This window comes from Staurois parvus, unplaced genomic scaffold, assembly GCF_062004578.1.
Source record: "Staurois parvus isolate SC_StPar_1 unplaced genomic scaffold, SC_StPar_1.0 ptg001014l, whole genome shotgun sequence".
NCBI classification, from domain to species: domain Eukaryota; kingdom Metazoa; phylum Chordata; class Amphibia; order Anura; family Ranidae; genus Staurois; species Staurois parvus.
In genome coordinates, this window is record NW_028318810.1 from 826,916 (window position 1) to 849,518 (window position 22,603).

The window sequence follows — 22,603 nt, forward strand, 5'->3', positions numbered from 1 at the left end:
AATTTAACGTGAAATGTGTTGTCATGCATGACTGCTCTTTATAGTTAGTAACTGCACTCTGAACTGCCTTATCAAAGAAACTGCTAAATGGTTTGAACAGAAAGAATTTTTTTTTCACAAGAGCGTGTTGTATAAAGACAAATAAGTCTTAGAAGAAACCCAATCCATTTATATATGCAAGCTACATTGACAGTTCTAGTAAGTTCTAGGACAGTTTTATTATAGTGCAGCACACAAGAGTGAAGGAGTCTTTACCAACCAATCAAAGTAAGTCTCTCATACTAAAGCTGGTTAGAAGATTAAGACCAGATCCAGACAAAGCCTTTTGTTTACTATTTGGACAAAATAGGAAAGAGTTATTCTGGAATTCTAACCTCTAAAGAAACAGTTCTACCCTCCAATCCATCAGTTCTACCATCTAATCCAGTCATTTGGGAACCCTAACCTGCAATTCCAGAAGCCCATCCAGAAATTTCAGCCCCAAATCCAGAAATTCTAGCATCCCTTTCAGGTTGCAACCTCAATTGGTTTTGGCAATGGTAAAATAATAAATTCAATAAAGGGCAGTGCTAATACTGTTGTTGGTAGACTGCTGATATATCTTGGTATATACAATAAATCAAATGTGCAAACCAAAAATACATGTTCAAATATTCACAAAGTGCATAAGTGCTAGACAGTGTCATCAAACAGTCCAGAAGTGTCTTGTGCTCTATATGCCACTCTGTGAAGTGCTCTTCTACAGTACACGCCCCCTAAAGTTTTGCTTCCTGATGATGTCCTGGATGTGATGAAACATGTTTTTTCCTGACAGGAATGTCTGATGTTCAAACATCAGTACAGTGTGTACGTACCCTTAGTGTTCTGTCAGCACTCAGCCTTTTCACCCAACAGCAGGCTACCAAAGCAGAGCGAGAGAGAGTCCTGAACATCAATTAGCTCACATATACCAAGGCCTGTGGACAGCTAAGACTAATAAATGAGGTCTAGCTACCAAGTAACATGTAGATCAGGGAATGAAGGCCTCTTCCTAACCAAAGTTCTACAAAGCCTTCGGGGTCCATGACCCAGGACAGAAGATTCTGGGAAAAAAGTTTGTTTTTTTTCATATTGGATATAAAACGAGGGACCTCTCACCATGTGGAGGTGAAAAACCTGGGGTACATACAAACACCCTCAACAATTATGCCAGCCAATGCCTCACTATATACAGTGCTCAGCGTAAATGAGTACACTCACTTTTGAAAAGTAAGATTTTAATCAATTTCTCAATGAAAACAAGAACAATTTCCAAAATTTTGACAAAACTGAGTTTTCTAGAACATTTTTGTAGCCTATTACATGACAGTAAGGTTAATAATATAACTTAGATGACAAAATCTTCAGTTTTACTCAAATTAGTTGATGCAAAAATGAATACACCCCACAACAAAAACTACTCCATCTAGTATTTTGTATGACCTCTATGATTTGTAAGGACACCACCAAGTCTTCTAGGCATGGAATGAACAAGTTGGCGACATATTGCAACATCTATCTTTTTCCATTCTTCAAGAACGACCTCTTTTAGAGCCTGGATGCTTGATGGAGACTGATGCTCAGCTTGTCTCTTCAGAATTCCTCAAAGGTGTTCGATTGGGTTCAGATGAGGAGGCATACTTGGCCACTGAATCACTTTCACCCTGTTCTTCTTCAGAAATGCCATAGTGGCTTTAGATATGTGTTTTGGATCGATGTCATGTTGGACAAGTGCACAACAACCAAGGGCACAGAGTGATGGTAGCATCTTCTCTTTCAGTATAGAGCAGTACATCTGTGATTATCATGACACCATCAATGAAATGCAGCTCCCTGACACCAGCAGCACTCATGCAGCCTCACAGAAGGACACTGCCACTATCATGTTTCACTGTAGGCACCATGCATTTTTCTTTGTACTCCTCACCTTTGTGACACCATACAGTTTTGAAGCCATTAGTTCTTAAAACATTTATCTTGGTCTCATCACTCCAGAGTACAGAGTCCCAGTAGTCTTCTTTTTCAGCATGGGCCCTGGCAAATTCTAGGTGGGCTTATTTTGCATGGGCTTTAGGAGAGACTTCCTTCGTGGACGACACCCATGCTTGCCATTCCTCTGCACTGTACCCCGTATTGTGCCACAGGAAACAATCACCCCAGTTTGGCTTTCTACTTCTTTAGCTAACTGCAGTGAACTTCCATGCCGATTTTCTTCAACCCTTCTCATCAGAAGATGCTCCTGTCGAGGTGTTTACTTCTGTGGACGGCCTGAACGTCTCTGTGAGATGGTTGTAATTCCGTACTTGTTAAATTTAGTATCACTTTTGCTACAGTATTCTGACTGATAAGTAAAGCTTTGCTGATCTCCTTGTAGCCTTCACCTTTCTTGTGTAAAGAAATTATTTTCTTTCTCAGGCTTTGTGACATTTCTCTTCCATGTGGTGCCATTGCTGACAGCATGAAATGGGAGGGGTTTTTCTTGTAAAGTAACGCCCTTTTATAATCACCTTTCTGCTGTACACCTGTTTTAAAGAATAATTAGACTCACCTGTAGTTGCATTCTAGTTAATTAGGATTTTGTTGTCTAAAATTTAGCTTTGCTCCTAAGATTTCCATTGGGGTGTAATCATTTCTGCAACATGGTCTTGAATGAATTTGTTAGGAAAAATATTTTTTTGTGTGTGAAAATTAACAAATCTTGTTTGCAATCAATGGGTGGTATTTGTGGGAGTATTTTGTAGTATAGTGTCCCATAGAAAATGTTGATTGTGAAAGGAAAGTAAAGGTTTTCTGACAAATCTGTTGGGGTGTACTTATTTATGCTGATATATATATATATATATATATATATATATATATATACATATATTTTTTATTTTTTATTTTTTCTAAATAGAGAGAATAGCAATTTTCTTTCACTTTCTAATTGGACTCACCTCTGTGACTCATTCCTTTGAGTGTGTAATTTGTAGTGTAAGCTTTTAAGCTTCTTTTAACTGGCTAATTTTCCTTTGGGAGTAAGGGGAAAAAAACATTCAGGAAGGAGACAATAGCTCCACCTACTGGATGGAATGATAATATGTAGCATTATTATGTCCTTAAAAAAATGAATGTTTTTTTTTTTTTGTTCTGGCTACAGTATAATAAAGCCATAACCATAGCAAGGGAAACATTAGTGCACCAATTAAAAAAGAAAATAACCAATTTGCCTTTTCTCACACTTCTCACCAGTTTATCTTTATTGCACAGCTCACACACTTAATCTACAGATAAACCAAAACTACGTTTGACAGAAGGACTGTGGAAGGAAGACACATCCTCCTCTACCCTTGCAATGCCAAGTACTGAATGAAACAGTCACGGATGTCATGTGGATATATGTATGTATGTTTGTGCCAGGAAAATGATAGTAGCTGTACTAATTTCTTTACTCAAAATAGATTTTCCATATGGCCTCGCTGTCAAAAAAGCTATCTCCATTGATGATGGCTAGTGAACTACAAAATGCCAGAACATCCAAGGAACTAAAATGGAATCAGCTGGAGCCCAGGAATCTTAAGGCTGAACTCTGGGGAAAATATTATTTTGACATTTTGCTATATAAAATACATTACCTCTAATGATGGGCACCCCATGTGAGGATTCTGCTGCATTGGGTACCTACCAGCCATTACCATAAGGGCTCATTTACACCTGCTTGGACTTTAACACACATAAAAGCAACTACTGCTTCAACATGCTTTATTGATGCTTTGATGATGCGTCTGTGGTGCTTAAATTATGCTTTTCTGGAGCTTTAATGAAACTTGGCAAATGCCCTTTGTGTGTGTTGATTTTTGATTTGTTTTAAAAGGGCTCAGTTGAACTCAGTAGTACCCCCACTCAGCAGATCCCCAGCTTACTAATATCCCTATTCAGCACATCCCTAGCTCATTGGTATCCTTGTTCAGCAGATCCCCAGCTCATTGGCACCCGCATTCAGCAGATCCCCAGTTTATTATTATGCATGTTCAGCAGATCCCCTGCTCATTAGTACCCCTGTTTAGCAGCTCCCCAGCTCATTGACACCCGCATTCAGCAGATCCCCAGTTTATTATTATGCATGTTCAGCAGATCCCCTGCTCCTTAGTACCCCTGTTTAGCAGATCCCCAGCTCATTGACACCCGCATTCAGCAGATCCCCAGTTTATTATTATGCATGTTCAGCAGATCCCCTGCTCCTTAGTACCCCTGTTTAGCAGATCCCCAGCTCATTGACACCCGCATTCAGCAGATCCCCAGTTTATTATTATGCATGTTCAGCAGATCCCCTGCTCCTTAGTACTACTGTTTAGCAAATCCCCAGCTCATTGGTATCCTTGGTCAGCAGATTCCCAGCTCATTGGTACCCTTGTTCAGCATATCCCCAGCCTATTAGTATACACTTCAGCAGATCCCCTGCTCAGTATTATCCCCAGCTTTCCTGATCCCCCACTCAGTAGTAACCCCCAGCTCTGCTGATCCTCTGGTTTGGTCCACTGGTCCCCTCCTCAACTCCTGCTATATTGCTCCCACACTGCACAGAACATGTGACATTGCTAGTGTTTCTAAGGAGGGAAGATGTCCATGGGACTACTCTTGGGTTGTGCCATAAGAAATAATACCACAATATATAAAAATCACATATTTTATTACATATTAAAGTAAAAACCAAAATACAAATAGCCACAGCCATTGAATTCCAGCCGTTGGCTTACGTGAGTATAAATAGCTCTTGAAGGTATTTAAAAAATAAAGGCATACTCAGGGGCGGACTGACCATTTGGAAACTCGGGCACTGCCCGAGGGCCTGGGGCAGTAGGGGGCCCCATGAGATGCCCCTGGTACCTTTTTCATATGCTTTTTTGAGTTTTGGCAAGGACATAGGGGCCCCATGATCCCCTATTTCCCGGGGGCCCCATGAGTTGTCAGTCCGCCCCTGGGCACAGTGAATAGGTCATAGGGGGGAGGGGAGTTACGTTCTGCTAATTTAGGAAAAGTGCATTGGTATTTTCAGCCCATCACAGGAAGTAAGTTCATTCTTAGGATCAACAGGTATTTGGGAGATTCTTCAGGCTGTTTAAAGGAACACTTCAAATGCAGTCACACTTACATGCTACAGCACTTTTTTTCCTTCAATGGAAGGTCATTGTACTACCTTAAATTGGTTCTAAAGGCTCAAGGTTTTTTACCTTCATGCATGCAGCCACGCCCCCAGCCCCCCAATCCTTACTTGAGCCCCCTCCAGTCCAGTGATGTTCACAATAGCCTCAGCTGTATGGGGACTCTTCCTCCTCATTGGCTGAGACAGCAGCAGGGGCCTATTGGCAATCACAACCAGTGAGCCAATGAGGAGACAGCAAGGGGACAGGGTTGAGAAACGGCTACAGGTGTCTTATGGACACATGGAGCAGCAGCTTTTGAGTGAGCATGCAGCAGTGCCCCCAGGGCAAGCACCTTTCTCTGGGGGCACTTCTTGGGGAGGAGCCAGGAGCTCTGGTGGTAACAAAACCATTACACAGAGCAGGTAAGTATGATATATTTGTTATTTTATTTTATTTTTTTTAAACAAAGCTTTAGTAGCACTTTAAGCTGATCACTTTTTTAGATTAACATCTATAAAATTGTAAAAATAACCCTTAATGGAACCTTGCTGGTGTCTGAACTCTACAATGACCTAGACTGTACTGGCTCATACCGTACAGGAACACTATGCCCAGATATTATATGGCTATGGTCAATCTCAGACAGGGCTCCAGAATATATTTAGACAGGAACACTCTGTATGACCCTCGCCATTAAACTGGCAGGATTTCCCAGCAGACGCATTACACAATTCTGGACACGGTTCCACTGCTCCAGAAAACAAATTAGATTCCAGTAATTTACTCTGCCATGGCAATGTGCTTTAGATTAGTCCTGTAAGAGTGAATTCACTGGTGCAGAGTGGATTATCCCCTGAAGAAAATCCTATAATATCTAAGACTTACACAGAATGTCAAGCCAGACGTGGTGAACCGACAACTTTTCAGCAGGTCCATATGAGGACCGGAAGTACCTTATTCTATTTCCTGCGTGTGAGATGTATCCACATTTGTAAGAGTTCTCCTAAGCACAATGGGAACACAGCAGCAGCAGCAGTCTCTGAACAAAGGAAAGTCTTCTACAAAGACCTCTATGTCCGGTGTCATGGAGCTCCTAGTAGAACACAGCATTTGGCATACTGCAGGTAACAATACACAAAGCCAAACTTCAGCATCATATGAAGAAGGCCCCTGAGGCTTATGAAGATGAAGAACACTTGCTCTGTTTCAAGCACCGCTGTATGAATTGACATGCCTCATTTATACCTTGGTCCATCTGGCCAGTATGGTCACCTGCTAAATACATGTCCTCCACAGACATCTCAACTCTCCATTAGCAGTTTAATCCAATGTAGTTATACTTGTTAAAATGCTTTACATGAGACATTCACCAGTTGTCAGGGAACTAATACAGCTGATGCTCATTCTTGTGCAACTAATGCTCATTTTCATGCAGCAAATGCTCCTGTTCCAGCATATAGAGAAGCTTGGATTAGTAAAAAACATGCATTGACACACATACACATATAGGGGGCTTGGGCATCCTGATGGGCCCGGCCATCCTGACTGCCTCCAGGGGCCTGGCCTCCTGGGCTGCCTGCTCCACTGTGTTTTCTTTTAGAGGGAACAACTTAAAGTGTTTCTAAACCCACAATAATAATATCAGTCTGTATATGCAGTAAAGCATGCTTGTTATATTCACTGTGGAAAATAAAGGCTTAATCCTCTGCATTGTGTAAAGATGCAGTTTGATCCTGACTTCATGGATCCTTCCCTTCTTCCAGTGGGGAAAAATGAAGGAACGCTATCATCATTTAAACATTACAAACAATATAACAGAATATGTAAAAAGGAAATCAAAATTTAAAAATTGAAAATGAACAACAGATTGCAAAAGATAGCAGAACAAACCCCCAAACATTTTTCAAATATATTAATAGTAAAAAGGTCCGGTCCCAGCATGTAGGCCCTTTGCAAAATAATCTAGAGTGGGTGACTGGGGACAAAGAGAAGGAAAATTTATTAAATGCCTTCTTCAGCTCTGTGTATACAAAGGAGCATGGGGAAGCTCTTGTCTATAATAAGCATGGTATTGACACAGCTCCAGATGATCCACATTGGCTCACAATTGATATGATCCAAAAATACTTAGACAGAATAAAGGTGAATAAAGCACCTGGACTGGATGGCATACACCCAAGGGTCCTTAAAGAATTGAGCTCTGTATCTTCAAAGCAATTGTTTCTAATATTTAGGGACTCTTTAATGACTGGCATAGTACCACTGGATTGGCGTAAGGCCTGTTAGTTTAACATCTATAGTTGGGAAGATACTGGAAAGTTTAACCTTTTTCCGCCCAGCCACTGCATTAAAACGGTGGCAGGGCAGCAAGGCTGCGCAAAAGCACGGTTTTAAACGTGCTCCGCGCACCCGAGGTTTTCGCAGGCAGGGAGGGCGCGCGCACGCCCCCGCCGACCCGCGGCTGTCATCATTTGATCCCTAAGGGATCAATCATTCGGTTTCAGCCAGTGATGTCCGGCTGAAGTTGGATGATCGGTCCCTGTCCTATCCTGTCCTGAGTTGACAGTTACACAGGACAGGATATGATGTCATTCTTTGGATGATCGGTCCCTGTCCTATCCTGTCCTGTGTTGACAGTTACACAGGACAGGATATGATGTCATTCTTCTCTGCCTTGGCACATTCCGTCCCAGAGAGAGAAGAAGACACAGTAAAAGTGAGTAAAACAGCACACATTTACAGTTAGAACACACCTAGGTCACATGTAACCCCCTGATCGCCCCCCCAGTTAACCCCTTCACTGCCCTGTCACCAGTGTCATTGATCACAGTGAACAGATTTTTGCTGATCACTGTATTAGTGTCACTGGCGACTTTCGATAGTGTTAGCGTCAGTTAGCGCCCCTCCCAGATAGCGTCAGATTGCCGCTAGTACACCAGTAATCACATTTGACCCCTGGATTGCCAGGAACACGCTTACTTGCGCACTAAACCTCCATTGCTAGTATAGTGTCTGACTGGATCAATATCTTTGATCAGATCAGCGCTATACCAGCATTCACATTACTATAGCATCCCCAAAAATGCAGCGTTAGTGGGATCAGCCCCGACACCTGCCAGCACCTGCGTTTAGCCTCTACGCCCCCCCCCTTCTCCCCCAGCAAGTGCAGTGTCAGTAGATAACTGTCACTTGATACATTACACACAAAACCGCAGTGTTCACAGAATCTGGCCTTATCTCTGTTAGCATTTGTCGGTAAATTTTTTGTAGCGGTTCAAGCAGTCCCTGACAGCAAGGCGCTCTTTTTTCGAGTCGCACTAGGTACCTATAAATTTAATGTCCAAAATGGCTGTATAGCAAAAAATGGCATAAATTACAGTATCTATACCATAGTTTGTAGACACTATAACTTTCGCACAAAGCAATCAATATACACTTATTGGGATTTTTTACCAAAAACATGTAGCAGAATACATTTTGGCTTAAATTTATGACTAACTTTGAGTTTACGATATATTTTTTATAGCCGAAAGTAGAAAATATTGGGTTTTTTTTTCAAAATTGTCATGGATTTTTTTGTTTATAGCGCAAAAAATAAAAAGCGCACAGGTGATCAAATACCACCAAAAGAAAGCTCTATTTGTGTGAAAAAAAGGGCATAAATTTCATTTATGTACAGCATTGCATGACCATGGAATTGTCAGTTAAACTAGTGCAGCGCTGTGTAGCAAAAAAAGGCATAAATTACAGTATCTATACCATAGTTTGTAGACGCTATAACTTTCACACAAAGCAATCAATATTCACTTATTGGGATTTTTTTACCAAAAACATGGAGCAGAATACATTTTGGCTTAAATGTATAACTAACTTTGAGTTTACAATATATTTTTTATAGCTGAAAGTAGAAAATATCGGGGTTTTTTTCAAAATTTTCGTGGTTTTTTGTTTATAGCGCAAAAATAAAAAGCGCACAGGTGATAAAATACCACCAAAAGAAAGCTCTATTTGTGTAAAAAAAAGGACGTAAATTTCGTCTGGATACAGCATTGCATGACTGCGCAATTATCAGTTGAATTAGTGCAGTGCCAAACAGCAAAAAAAGGCCTGGACAATAAGGGGGGTAAATCCTCAGGAGTGCAAGTGGTTAATAATAGACCACATAGATGAGTTCTTGCTGGAAAAAAATATTTTAAGCAACAGACACCATGGATTCATGAAAGACAGAAGTTGTCAAACAAATCTGATTTCTTTTTATGAGGAGGTGAGCAAACCCTTGGACAGAGGGGTGGCGGTGGATGTGGTATACTTGGACAGAGGGGTGGTGGTGGACGTGGTGGACGTGATTTTGCAAAAGGGTTTGACACAGTTCCCCACACACGGCTAATGTGTAAGGTAAAGTCTACGGGCTTGGAAAAATCCATATGTAAATGAAAAGAAAACTGGCTAAATTTATTTTTATTTTATTTCAGGTACTTATATAGCGCTATCAATTTATGCAGCACTTTACATATATATTATACATTCACATCAGTCCCTAACCCTCAAGGGGTGTACAATCTAAGGTCCTAACTTACATTCATACATACACATATTAGGGCCAATTTCGACAGGATCCAATTAACCTACCAGCATGTCTAAATGATTGTCTTCAGAGAGTAGTGGTTAATGATTCATACTCTGAATAGTCTAGGATTGTCAGTGGTGTACCCCAGGGTTCAGTGTTGGGACCCTTACTTTTTATTATATTTATAAACGATATAGGGTCTGGGATTAAAAATCCCATTTCAGTCTTTGCAGATGACACCAAGCTGTGCAGTGGAATAACTTCCTTACAGGATGTCTCCAATTTACAAGCCGACCTCAATGAACTGTTTAATTGGGCAACTACAGTTCGGTCCATATATATATGGACACAGACACAATTTTAGATTTTTCACGTATTGAATAAAACATATTCAAGCTATAATTATATAATGGATATGGGCTGAAAATGCACACTCTCGGGTTTAATTTGAGGGTACATCCAAATTGGAGGAAGGGTTTATGAATTACAGCTCTTAAGAGTAGCCACCCCCCTTTTTCAAGGGACCAAAGAAAATTGGACAATTGAATCAAAAGCTGCTTTATGGCCATGTGTGGGCTACTCCTTCATTATTTCTTCATCAATTATGCAAGGTCTGGAGCTGATTCTAAGTGGGGTATTTGCATTTGGAATCTATTGTTGTGAACCTACATTATGCGTTCAAAGGAGCTGTCCATGCAAGTGAAAACAGGCCACTGTAAGGCTTCAAAAATTAAACAAATCCATCAGAGAGATAGCAGCAACATTAGGAGTGGCCAAATCAATAGTTTGGTACATTCTGAGGAAAGAAGAATGCACTGGTGAGCTCAGCAACATAAAAAGGCATGGATGTCCACGGAAGACAACAGTGGTGGATGATCGCAGGATCCTGTGGCTTCCAGTGGCACTGGGTCATTGGTGTTTATTGATGATGTGACAGAGGACAGAAACAGCTGGATTAATTCTGCAGTGTTTAGAGATATACTGTCAGCCCAGATTCAGCCAAATGCAGCAAAGTTGATTGGACGGCACTTCACAGTACAGATGGACAATGATCCAAAACACACTGCAAAAGCAACAAAAGAGCTTTTGAAGGAAAAATAAGTAGAACATCAATCACCTGATCTCAACCCAATTGAGCATGCATTTCACTTGCTGAAGGCAAAACTAAAGGCAAAAAGACCCACAAACAAAGAAAAACTGAAGACAGCTGCAGTTAGAGACTGGCAAAGCATCAGAAAGGAGGAAACCCAGTCTTTGGTAATGTTGATTTGTTCCAGACTTCAGGCAGTCATTGCCAGTAAAGGATTCTCAACAAAATATTACAAATTAACTTTTTATTTTTGAATATATTCAATTGTCCATGTCGGAGATCACCGCCGCGATGGGCTCGGCGCAGGCGCAGTGCACCGCCCTGTGCAGGAACAAGGGCACTGGGACCTGGCTGCCTGCAACGAGTGAGTTCGCGCATGCGCAGTAGGGACCGCGGGCGTGCGCGTGGCACCAATGACAGCGCAGGGCGGGATATTTAAATGGCCCTGAGCTGTCATTCAGTGCCTTCTGGTCTTCCCTGTATCCTGTATCTGCGAACCTGTGATTTGTAAGTTGCTGACCCGGATTGTGCTCTGAACCTTGCTATATTCTCCTGCCCAGACCCTTGCTTTGCCTGACCTCTCTCTTGGATGCCCCCTATTGGATCTGACCTGCTGTTGCTGACCTGGCGTGTGACCCGACTATTCTCTGCCCGCTGCCTTGTACCGTACCGTCCTCTCTGTTACCGACCCGGCCTGTCTGACTTCGCACCTGCTCAGCCATCCATCCGTCCCTCCCAGTGGGGTCTTCAGACCTCTTCATATCAGGCTCTCCCCCGTGGGAGCCCTCGGCATATACCACTACCACTGACGGGTTTACCCAGTAGCCACTACCTGGTCATCTGGGTGCTCCAAGTCCATCCCCACCATCAGGGGCCCTGGTGAACAAGCACCTTGGAACTTAGATTCCGTGCTCTGGGGACGCCTATTCAGTGGAGTGCTAGTGGTACCGCCGGGTGGTCCCTTACAGTCCAATTACTTTTGGGGGGGGTGGCTACTCTTAAGAGCTGCAATTCCTAGACCCTTCCTCCAATTTGGATTTACATACCCTCAAATTAAACCTGAGAGTGTGCACTTTCAGCCCATATCCATTATATAACCATAGCTTGAATATTTTTTGGTAAATACCTGATAAAACTAAAATTGTGCCTGTGTCCAAATGTCTATGGACCTAACTGTATGTGGCAAATGAGGTTTAATGTTGATAAACATACTAGGGGGAGTACAACTGGGGGAATCAATAGTGCAGAAGGATCTGGGAGTTCAGGTAGATCACAAGCTTAATAATGGCATGCAATGCCAAGCTGCAGTTTCTAAAGTGAGCAAAATCCTCTCTTGTATTAAAAGAGGTATAAACTCCAGAGAGAGAGATATAATTTCCCCCGGTACAAATTATTAGTAACACCTCATCTGGAATATGCAGTTCACTTTTGGGCACCAATTCACAAAAAGAACATTGGGGAACTGGAGAAAGTACAGAGAAGGGCAACTAAACTGATAAGAGGCATGGAGGAGATCAGCTATGAGGAGAGATTAGAGGAACTGAATTTATTCTCTTCTGAGAAGAGAAGATTAAGGGGGGATATGATCTCCATGTATAATACATAAGGGGGGATATGATCTACATGTATAATACATAAGGGGGGATATGATCTCCATGTATAATACATAAGGGGGGATATGATCTCCATGTATAATACATAAGGGGGGATATGATCTCCATGTATAATACATAAGGGGGGATATGATCTCCATGTATAATACATAAGGGGGGATATGATCTTCATGTATAAATACATCAGTGGTTCATATAGTGAACTTGATGTAGAGCTATTCACCCTGAGGTCATCACAGAGGACAAGGGGGCGCCCTTTATGTCTGGCGGAAAGAGGAATTGTGAAAATGTGGAATAGACTCCCTCAAGAGTTGTTTCTGGCCAGCTCAGTATATTGCTTTAAAAAAATCCTGGATTCTTTCTCAGATACACAGAATATAACTGGATACTAACATTTATAGGTTAAGTTGATCCAGGGAATATCCGATTGCCTCTCGAGGGCTCAGGAAGGAATTTGCTCCCATACAGGAGCCTGTCTCAATCTTCAGTGTGGGCACGTGGCTGGAACAGCTTGCGGCTTCACAGCCGGGAGCCCACTGCGCATGCACGAGTAGCTCTGTGCATTGTGAATGGTCCCATAGTCTTCTGGGACCTGTCATGTGTCCCAGAAGACTACAAGGTAGCAAGGGGGAGGACAACTTCTGCTTCCAATCACATAGGTGATCTTACCGGAAGTGTGAGCGGGTACCTGTTGCCAGTTCAATCCAGGACTGGCCAGGTGCCAGTCCTTAATGAGGAGTGGGGGACAAAGCCTTAAAGCAGAACTTCCCCTTTTGGGTGGAACTCCGCTTTATTAAAGGAACATGAACATGAACATGAACATGAAGGAAGGTCTGTCTAAGGAGTAAACCATCTAACCCCAAGACACAGGTAAACTGGAATATACCATTTACAGACATGAAAATAACAAGTTGTAGTTACATTGAATTGCCACTAGATTTCACAACCAAAACATGTATACATATGTAATGAAATCCAATGCAAAAGTGATTCATTATTCCAAAACAATATTAGTACATTACCACATGAGTTTCTCCCAAAAGACAAGCTTAGAATCACAATGGAAATATCAATAAAAAACCTGATATACCGATAGGGTGCACTGTTCTGTCATACGTACCATTACCCAAAAAGCAGCTTCAAAGAATGTTTGTTGGCTAGTGATAAGCTTTCTAAAGCTGACTATACACTACTAGATTTTCGAACAAATGTTTGTATAAACATTATTGCAAAGATCCTCAGTACATTCAATGACTTGATGAAAGTCTTTGGAAAGTAATTTTGTTTGCTTTTAACATTCAAGTTTGGAAGGAATGGACTTTCCTAAAAAAAAAAACAAAAACAAAAAAAACAAGTACTCTTTTAGAAAAATGTTCATTCAAGAAAAATTTTCCATCCTGCTCCTCCAAATTTTTTTGTCACTGCAGTGGAAAAGGCCAATGATCTGACCCCACTAACCATTAGAAAATCAAACGTTCTTGTAATGAAAACGTTTGAACAAAATTCTACTAGAGTATCTCTAGCTTAAAAATTGGATTCCTAGGATACATCTTTCTTGCCTCTCCTAGAGAGCAGTCAACATGGAGAAACATTTGCCCGATTCACAAGCCCAGGGGCGGACTGACAACTCATGGGGCTCCCAGGCAATAGGGGATCATGGGGCCCCTGTGGCCTTGCTCAAATTCAAAAAAGCCTATGAAAAAGGTACCAGGGGCATCTCATGGGGCCCCCTACTGACCCCGGGCCCTCGGGCAGTGCCCGAGTTTCCAAATGGTCAGTCCGCCCCTGGACAAGCCCTACAGTGCGACTGGTCAATACGACTTTGAACTGTCAAGTCGCATGCCAAGTCGCACTGGTGTGAACCAGAGCTTAGGAATAAAATGGTCCTTAGTTATTACTCTTTTTGCATATTGACTGTAATAACTGATGAAGATTTATTTTGGCTTTAAAGGATACGTTCATCTTGAAACATATAACAGGTTCCCAATGCTGCAGCTGCTGTCCAATTCCTCCCGCCCCCCCCCTTTCCATGACAGAATACGGAGGGACGTTTTTTGAATTAGCGCGACCATACGGGGCTCCGCCCACATGGCCGCATCATTCATTCACAGAGTTCTGTGAATGAACTACAAGTACCAACATCCTTTGCAGATGTCGGCTTGTAGTTCTCAAATGAACTACCATGGAGCTGTTGAGCATTGTGGTAGTTCATTCAGACTTCCTGGCAGAGATACGAACACACAGATTAAACTGAGAGTTTGTGGGAGACCTTCATAGCACCAGCATCTGCTCATCGCGGGTGCAATGCTTTACAGGCTCAAATAAATAAATAAATGCACATTTTTTTTACTTGCAAAAAAAATGCATGTCACGGAGCTGGTCCTTCCTCCCCCATCCTCTAGGTTTGCTGCCTGCCACCCCCCACTCCTCAGCAGCCCCTCACTCTTCTGTCCCGTCCATGCTGTAACTTCTAGTCCTCCGTGTCCCTGACACAGGCAGCCCTCAGCAGCCCCTGACCCCCCTGTCCCTGGCAGTCTGGCCCCCTGCTGAGGGAATCCACAAACAGACCCCCCTCCTCCCTTCCCCCTCATGCACATCTTCCCAGGCTCCATGCCAGAGGCCGTGTTCCCTGGGTGGGTCTGGAGACCTGGGAGACCTGGGAAACAAATCCCAAACAATCGCAAATGCAGTGTGTTTGCAGACACCAAATTGCACAGTGCTCCAGGATCATGTGATTTGGTGCGGCAGGTTTTTGAAAAGTAGCACATGCTCTACTTTTTCTGCAGATTTGCAGCACATTCAAATGAATAGGTTGCTAAATTGCATTAAAGACAAAAAAAACACGTCCTGCGCTCAGGGACCCAGATCAAGGGTGGGTGGATGGATCAACCACGAGGAAGTTCGTCCACCAATGGACCAAAGGTTGTGCAGTTCTTAACAAGGCTGGGGAAGCCCGACCAGTACTGCAAATGAAAACAAAAAGAAAGAGCACCAACCTTGCACATTACCTCAATAAAAAGCTGTAATTTTATTAAAATGAGATGTATACTCCCAAACAAGGCAGTATAAAAAGCATATAAAATCCTAAAAGGAACATTGAAGTGCGAGACCCGTGTGAATCCCACAGAGAGGAAATATTCTCAAAGTTCAGCTGATGCGTTTCGAAGGGAGATCCCTTCTTTCTCAGAGCTCAAGAGGAAGAAGGGATCTCCCTTCGAAAAAGCAACAGATGAACTTTGAGAGTCTCTCCTCTCGGTAAGATTTGCACGGGTCTCACACTTCAATGTTCCTTTTAGGATTTTATATGCTTTTTATACTGCCTTGTTTGTGAGTATACATCTCATTTTAATAATGTTTGAGTATACATTTCATTTTAATAATGTTTGAGTATACTTCTCATTTTAATAATGTTTGAGTATACATCTCATTTTAATCATGTTTGAGTATACATCTCATTTTAATCATGTTTGTGAGTATACATCTCATTTTAATCATGTTTGAGTATACATCTCATTTTAATAATGTTTGAGTATACATCTCATTTTAATAATGTTTGAGTATACTTCTCATTTTAATAATGTTTGAGTATACATGTCATTTTAATAATGTTTGAGTATACTTCTCATTTTAATAATGTTTGAGTATACATGTTATTTTAATAATGTTAGAGTATACATGTAATTTTAATCATGTTTGAGTATACATCTCATTTTAATAATGTTTGAGTATACTTCTCATTTTAATAATGTTTGAGTATACATGTCATTTTAATAATGTTTGAGTATACTTCTCATTTTAATAATGTTTGAGTATACTTTTCATTTAAAAATGTTTGAGTATACATCTCATTTTAATAATGTTTGAGTATACATCTCATTTTAATCATGTTTAAGTATACATCTCATTTTAATAATGTTTGAGTATACATCTCATTTTAATCATGTTTGAGTATACATCTCATTTTAATAATGTTTGAGTATACATCTCATTTTAATCATGTTTGAGTATACATCTCATTTTAATCATGTTTGAGTATACATGTCATTTTAATAATGTTTGAGTATACTTCTCATTTTAATAATGTTTGAGTATACATGTCATTTTAATCATGTTTGTGAGTATACATCTCATTTTAATAATGTTTGAGTATACATGTCATTTTAATAATGTTTGAGTATACTTCTCATTTTAATAATGTTAGAGTATACATGTCATTTTAATCATGTTTGAGTATACATCTCATTTTAATAATGTTTGAGTATACTTCTCATTTTAATAATGATTGAGTATACATCTCATTTTAATCATGTTTGAATATACATCTCATTTTATTCATGTTTGTGAGTATACATCTCATTTTAATAATGTTTGAGTATACATCTCATTTTAATAATGTTTGAGTATACATCTCATTTTAATAATGTTTGAGTATACATCTCATTTTAATAATGTTTGAGTATACATCTCATTTTAATAATGTTTGAGTATACATGTCATTTTAATAATGTTTGAGTATACTTCTCATTTTAATAATGTTTGAGTATACATGTCATTTTAATAATGTTTGAGTATACATCTCATTTTAATAATGTTTGAGTATACATGTCATTTTAATAATGTTTGAGTATACTTTTCATTTAAAAATGTTTGAGTATACATCTCATTTTAATAATGTTTAAGTATACATCTCATTTTAATCATGTTTGAGTATACATCTCATTTTAATAATGTTTGAGTATACATCTCATTTTAATCATGTTTGAGTATACATCTCATTTTAATCATGTTTGAGTATACATCTCATTTTAATAATGTTTGAGTATACATGTCATTTTAATCATGTTTGTGAGTATACATCTCATTTTAATAATGTTTGAGTATACATGTCATTTTAATAATGTTTGAGTATACTTCTCATTTTAATAATGTTAGAGTATACATGTAATTTTAATCATGTTTGAGTATACATCTCATTTTAATAATGTTTGAGTATACTTCTCATTTTAATAATGTTAGAGTATACTTTTCATTTAAAAATGTTTGAGTATACATCTCATTTTAATAATGTTTGAGTATACATCTCATTTTAATCATGTTTAAGTATACATCTCATTTTAATCATGTTTGAGTATACATCTCATTTTAATAATGTTTGAGTATACATCTCATTTTAATCATGTTTGAGTATACATCTCATTTTAATCATGTTTGAGTATACATGTCATTTTAATAATGTTTGAGTATACTTCTCATTTTAATAATGTTTGAGTATACATGTCATTTTAATCATGTTTGTGAGTATACATCTCATTTTAATAATGTTTGAGTATACATGTCATTTTAATAATGTTTGAGTATACTTCTCATTTTAATAATGTTAGAGTATACATGTAATTTTAATCATGTTTGAGTATACATCTCATTTTAATAATGTTTGAGTATACTTCTCATTTTAATAATGATTGAGTATACATCTCATTTTAATCATGTTTGAATATACATCTCATTTTATTCATGTTTGTGAGTATACATCTCATTTTAATAATGTTTGAGTATACATCTCATTTTAATAATGTTTGAGTATACATCTCATTTTATTCATGTTTGTGAGTATACATCTCATTTTAATAATGTTTGAGTATACATCTCATTTTAATAATGTTTGAGTATACATCTCATTTTAATAATGTTTGAGTATACATCTCATTTTAATAATGTTTGAGTATACATGTCATTTTAATAATGTTTGAGTATACATCTCATTTTAATAATGTTTGAGTATACATGTCATTTTAATAATGTTTGAGTATACTTCTCATTTTAATAATGTTTGAGTATACTTTTCATTTAAAAATGTTTGAGTATACATCTCATTTTAATAATGTTTAAGTATACATCTCATTTTAATCATGTTTGAGTATACATCTCATTTTAATAATGTTTGAGTATACATCTCATTTTAATCATGTTTGAGTATACATCTCATTTTAATCATGTTTGAGTATACATCTCATTTTAATAATGTTTGAGTATACATGTCATTTTAATCATGTTTGTGAGTATACATCTCATTTTAATAATGTTTGAGTATACATGTCATTTTAATAATGTTTGAGTATACTTCTCATTTTAATAATGTTAGAGTATACATGTAATTTTAATCATGTTTGAGTATACATCTCATTTTAATAATGTTTGAGTATACTTCTCATTTTAATAATGTTTGAGTATACATGTCATTTTAATAATGTTTGAGTATACTTCTCATTTTAATAATGTTTGAGTATACTTTTCATTTAAAAATGTTTGAGTATACATCTCATTTTAATAATGTTTGAGTATACATCTCATTTTAATCATGTTTAAGTATACATCTCATTTTAATCATGTTTGAGTATACATCTCATTTTAATAATGTTTGAGTATACATCTCATTTTAATCATGTTTGAGTATACATGTCATTTTAATAATGTTTGAGTATACTTCTCATTTTAATAATGTTTGAGTATACATGTCATTTTAATCATGTTTGTGAGTATACATCTCATTTTAATAATGTTTGAGTATACATGTCATTTTAATAATGTTTGAGTATACTTCTCATTTTAATAATGTTAGAGTATACATGTAATTTTAATCATGTTTGAGTATACATCTCATTTTAATAATGTTTGAGTATACTTCTCATTTTAATAATGTTTGAGTATACATCTCATTTTAATAATGTTTGAGTATACTTCTCATTTTAATAATGATTGAGTATACATCTCATTTTAATCATGTTTGAATATACATCTCATTTTATTCATGTTTGTGAGTATACATCTCATTTTAATAATGTTTGAGTATACATCTCATTTTAATAATGTTTGAGTATACATGTCATTTTAATAATGTTTGAGTATACTTCTCATTTTAATAATGTTTGAGTATACTTTTCATTTAAAAATGTTTGAGTATACATCTCATTTTAATAATGTTTGAGTATAAATCTCATTTTAATCATGTTTAAGTATACATCTCATTTTAATCATGTTTGAGTATACATCTCATTTTAATAATGTTTGAGTATACATCTCATTTTAATCATGTTTGAGTATACATCTCATTTTAATAATGTTTGAGTATACATGTCATTTTAATAATGTTTGAGTATACTTCTCATTTTAATAAAATTACAGCTTTTTATTGAGGTAATGCGCAAGGTTGGTGCGCTTTCTTTTTGTTTTCATTTGCTAAATTGTATTACACGGGAGCGAGCAGGAATCGCACAGGAATGCGGACCATGGTGTGGACTGAATAAAGTATACAGACAAATCATGGATTGGCTGCACACAAAACCATGTGATGAAATGAATCTGAGCTGACATAGATGAATGTGTTCAAAAAGTGCTCTGCAATCATTTGAAAAGCATGAAAATCCCAGGCCTTTCATTTCATAGGCTAAATATTCAATGCATTTTTTTCTACACAGCTTTAACCAAACGGGATTTGACCTACAGTTGCAAGAAAAAGTATGTGAACCCCTTGGGATTATGTGGAGTTTTGCATGAATTGGGCATAAAATGTGCTCTGAACGTCATCTAAGTCACAACAATAGAAGAACACAGTCTGCTGAACATAATACTACACAAACATTAGATGTTGCCATGGTTTAATTGCACATAACATGTAAACATTCACAGTGTAGGGAGGAAAAAGTATGTGAACCTTTGGACTTAATAACTGGTTGACCCTCCTTTGGCAGCAATAACCTCAACCAAATGTTTCCTGTAGTTACAGATCAGACCTGCACAACGATCTGGAGTAATTTTGGACCACTCCTCTTCACAACACTGTTTCAGTGTAGCAATATTCTTGGGATGTCTGGTGTGAATCGCTCTCTTAAGGTCATGCCACAGCATTTCAATCGGGTTGAGGTCAGGACTCTGACTGGGCCACTCCAGAAGGCGTATTCTGTGCTGTTGCAGCCATTGTTTTGTTGAATTACTTGTATGCTTTGGGTCATTGTCCTGTTGCATCACCCATCCTCTGCGGAGCTTCAGTTGGCAGACAGATGGTCGTACGTTTTCCTGCAAAATGTCTTGATAAACTCTGGAATTCATTTTCCCATCAATGACAACAATCCGTCCAGGCCCTGAGGCAGCAAAGCAGCCCCAAACCATCATGCTCCCTCCGCCATGTTTTACAGTGGGGATGAGGTTTTGATGTTGGTGTGCTGTGCCTTTTTTTCTCCACACATAGTGTTGTGTGTTCTTCCCAAACAACTCAATCTTGGTTTCATCTGTCCACAGTATATTTTGCCAGTAGTGCTGTGGAACATCCAGGTGCTCTTTTGCAAACTTCAAACGTGCTGCAATATTCTTTTTGGACAGCAATGGCTTCCTCCGTGGTGTCCTCCCATGTACTCCATTCTTGTTTAATGTTTTCCTTATTGTAGACGTGTCAACAAAAATGTTAGCATGTGCCAGAGATTTCTGTAGGTCTTTAGCTGACACTCTGGGATTCTTCTTTACCTCAGCATTCTGCGCTGTGCTCTTGCAGTCATTTTTACAGGACGACCATGCCTAGGGAGAGTAGCAACAGTGCTAAACTTTCTCCATTTGTAGACAGTCTGTCTTACCGTGGACACATGAACATCAAGGCTTTTGGAGATACTTTTGTAACCCTTTCCAGCTTCGTGCAAGTCAACAATTCTTGATCGTAGGTCTTCTGAGAGCTCTTTTCTGCGAGGCATGGTTCACATCAGACAGTGCTTCTTGAAACCAGTAAACCCAAAAGAGGTGTGTGTTTTTTAAGGGCAGGACAGCCGTCAGCAACACATCCAATATCATCACACTGATTGGAGTCAAGGTTGGCTCACTCCTGGCTCCAATTAGCTCTGGGAGAAGTCATTAAGCTAGGGCCTCACATACTTTTTCCTCCCTGCACTGTGAATGTTTACATGTTACGTGCAATTAAACCATGGCAACATCTAATGTTTGTGTAGTATTATGTTCAGCAGACTGTGTTCTTCTATTGTTGTGACTTAGATGACGTTCAGAGCACATTTTATGCCCAATTCATGCAAAACTCCACGTAATCCCAAGGGGGTTCACATACTTTTTCTTGCAACTGTATTTGTCTGGTGCAATTTTATCATGGCACTTCGATGAAGCGTCCAGGCATTGTATGTACTATTTGCCGGCCATTAAGAAAAAGCGCAGTAATTATCAGTGCTGGTGGCAGTGGCGGCTATTGTTTACATACTCACGGTAGAGAGATGATTCTGAGCATTTATGCGCACGATGCTCAGATTCATTTTCCGCATTTATGATTCATATTCCCTGTGGGATCTTGTTTTTAAACTTGGCGTGATTGCAGTAAGTGATCGTGCATTTCGGTTACTATAATCAGCGCTCCCCCGATAAAATGTGTACTTTCGTCTCTGACTATTTATACGTTTCCTCGGGGTAATAGTTACCTATAACCTTTTCAGAGTAAACATGAATCTAAACACGGCATTTATGAATTTAAAGGGGATCTCCCACAGGAGCTGCTGCATTGTGATATTAACACGTTTCTGTTTATTTTATCAAAAAAATTAAAGCCCTTCATCTGCAAGTCACCTACTTTATATTTAAAGCTGAATGCTGGGATTCTTGAAAAGTTCACCCTTGCAACGCCCCCCCCCTTCTCCAGGGGTTAAATGCTTGATAAAGTGGTTGTAAACCCTTATATATACCATCTTAAAATGTTTTACACAGCATTCCTTAGCTTCAGAAGGCAGGGAGCAGGGATGTCCCTGGCAGGGAGCTGAGTGTAATCTGAAATCTGAGTGGAAGGAATAGACTTCCCCCCCTACACAGTCTCAAAGGGAAACATGTACAGCTGATGTTGTCAATCACCTGTTGTGTGCTGGAGATGAGTTGGTGGCTGGGGGTGGGGTTTTCGGCAGTGCTATCTCCTGGGATTGCTGAGTGTTGGCATAGGCTGTCAGAAGTGACGCATGCAGATTTCAAAGGAAGGAGAGAGCAGACAGAAATCACACAAGGTGCTAAAGATAAATGCCAGTACACATTATAGAAGGATAGGCTTTATCCATTTTTGATTTCAGAGGTTTACAATCACTTTAAGTTTAAGCAGAGGGTTAAGCTGTAATACTTACCGTATACTTCACTTCAGAGACTTAGACACTCTCCTCTTCTCTCT